Here is a 2,660-nt window from a genome sequence, read left to right as displayed (position 1 = left end):
CAATTCTTTTCCATATGCAATGTTATAATTTAGATCTTAGGTGTACCCCAAATGTTCATGTGAGAGACAATGTAAGAAAGTTGAGAGGTGAAATGGTTGAGTTGTGAGGGCCTTACCCTAACCAGTGCCTTGATTCCTCAGAAAGGGATTAACTAGGTGGTAACTATAGGCAGGTAGGGTGTGGCTGGAGGAGGTGTGTCATTGGCGGTGTGCCTTTGGGATACCTGTTGTCCCCAGTGAGGAAGGGTTCTGTCTCTACTTCCAGATTACCATGTCCTGAGTTGCTTTTTTCCTTTACACCTTTTTGCTATGATGTTCTGCCTCACCTCCACAAAGAGCAATGCAGTTAGCTGTCTGCGGACCTCTGAAACCATGAGCACCAAATAAACTTTTCCTTCTCTTAAAATTGTTCTCGGCAGGTTTTTTGGTCACAACAGCAAAAAAACCTGACTAAAACATGCACCTATTTTACTTTTAAAATTTATGTTTGTGGGGTTTGTTTTTATTCATATAGTGATTTTCATCTTAAATAATTTCATCTTAAAGCAATTAAGTATAATGCATTGGTATTTCTATTTTATCCCTAATCAATTGGGGGTTTTAGCTGGCAAATTCAGTTTTGTTAAGAGCCCTTAAAGCCCTCCGCATAGAGTACTACGCACCAATCTGGACGCGATGCCTGAGTTTGGGAGCGTGCTTGCCATGCGTCCCAGGCTCTCTCGGGATTATCGGGATTATGGTTTGGTTTGGCGAGGCAGCGAAAGGCAAATAATTCAGTCCGCTGAATTCTGCTCCTTGATGCTGGGGGCTGGCCAGCAGGCCTTACTGCGGGGTGGAGAAGACAAGGAATTTGCGTAAGACAGCTGTGCAGAATGGTGCTGGAGGAGCCTTGTTTGTGCACAGGGATACTCCTGAGAATAACCTAGATATCCCATTTGATTTCACACCAGAAAACTGTAAGAGCATAAAAGCAATTGTAAAGAACTATCCAGCAGAGCATAAAGCAACAGCTGTGCTTCCAGTCCTGGATTTGGCTCAAAGGCAGAATGGGTGGTTGCCCATCTCTGCTATGAACAAGGTTGCAGAAAATTTACAAGTACCTCCAATGAGAGTATATGAAGTAGCAACTTTTTATACAATGTATAATCGAAAGCCAGTTGGAAAGTATCACATTCAAGTCTGCACTACAACATCTTCAAAACTCTGACAGCATATTGGGAGTCATTCAAAAGAAGCTTGGAATAAAGGTTGGGAAAACTGCACCTGACAAACTTTCACCCTTATAGAGGTGAAATGTTTAGGGGTCTGCGTACATGCACTGATGGTTCCAATAAATGCCAATTACTATGAGGATCTGACACCAAAGTATATTGAAGAAATATTGATGAGCTCAAAGCAGGCAAATTTCCAAAACCTGGGCCAAGGAGTGGATGTTTCTGTCCTGAGCCAGCTGGAGGTCTTACCTCTTTGACCTAACCACCCAAAGGACATGGCTTTGGTGTGCAAGCAGACCTTTAATTTATAATCAACTGTAAATATGTTATTTACAGAAATAAAATATTTTATTTATATTTTATATATATATGGAGCCCTTAGAAGCAATACAAGGAGTCTCAATTCTAGCAATTTCTCCAGGTATTCTACATTCTATTCTTGGATCAAGTTAAATTGATATAGGAAAGCTACATATATGCATGTTTTAAGAGCCCCTATTGAAAATAATCTAAGATATTCAGGGTTATAAGTACATTATTGAATTAAAAATGTTAGTAATGTCAATATGAATATAAGTATAATTTGTAATCTTAGTTTAAGTCCCTCCCAGGATTGACTTCATCGATTGTATAGTGAGTGATGTACAGTTATTATTAGGATATTTGTTCTCAGTTTTGGCTGCTCTGTGGTATAACACTTTTTATATTTGGGGAATTCCTGAATTTTATTTGTATGGTTGGCATGCACAATTCATTACAGCAGCTCAAAGTGCCAGATATTTACTTTCCCTTCCTCTTTTGCACAGGAACACAATATAGGTTCTACCAATCAGAAGCTACATGAAACAAGGGTTTGAGAGGACATCCGCTCTGTGGAAAGGAGAAGTTATATCTTCAGACCAATTCAAAACATACTTCAGTGCATTTTCTTAGCAACTTAGCCTTGAGCCTGCAACTTCATCCCTCCTAATAGATTCTGTGAATATCCTAGTAGCTTTTGTTCTGTGACCAAAATACTTCTAGGAGGAAGAGTTTATTTTGGGCTCATGGTTTCAGAGGTTCAGTCTATGGTGTGCCAAGTCCATTATTCTGGGCCCCAGATGTAGCAGAACATGAAGTGAAATAGTGTTGGGATGGGAAGCTGCTTAGTTCATGACAATGAGAGAGAGAGGCAGAGGGGGGGAGAGGGAGAGATGTGTCAAGGAGGAGGAAGAAGAAGAGAGGAGGAAAGTGGGTGGAAGGAAGTGGGTGGAAGAAGAGGAGGAAGAAGTGGGTGGGGGGGAGGAAGGGGAGAAAAGAGAAGAAAAGAGGTGAGGGGGGGCTATAGGGAGATATGGCCTAGGCTATGCCCCCATCATTTCCTCCAGCCATGCCCCACTTGCCTGCATTTACCATCCAGTAGTCCATTCAAATGATTGATCCAACAAATGGATTAGTCTACCAATT

The 2,660-nt window shown here is 41.1% G+C and overlaps 1 pseudogene; it reads left to right on the top strand.

Moving 5' to 3' along the window:
• The first annotated feature begins 861 nt into the window (after nt 1-861).
• On the top strand, nt 862-1,518 carry LOC101976852 (NADH dehydrogenase [ubiquinone] flavoprotein 2, mitochondrial pseudogene; annotated as a pseudogene).
• The last annotated feature ends 1,142 nt before the right edge of the window (nt 1,519-2,660 follow it).

This window comes from Ictidomys tridecemlineatus, chromosome 4, assembly GCF_052094955.1.
Source record: "Ictidomys tridecemlineatus isolate mIctTri1 chromosome 4, mIctTri1.hap1, whole genome shotgun sequence".
NCBI lineage: Eukaryota > Metazoa > Chordata > Mammalia > Rodentia > Sciuridae > Ictidomys > Ictidomys tridecemlineatus.
Note: the sequence above shows the minus strand (reverse complement) of the source record. Positions and strands in the feature narration are given on the sequence as shown.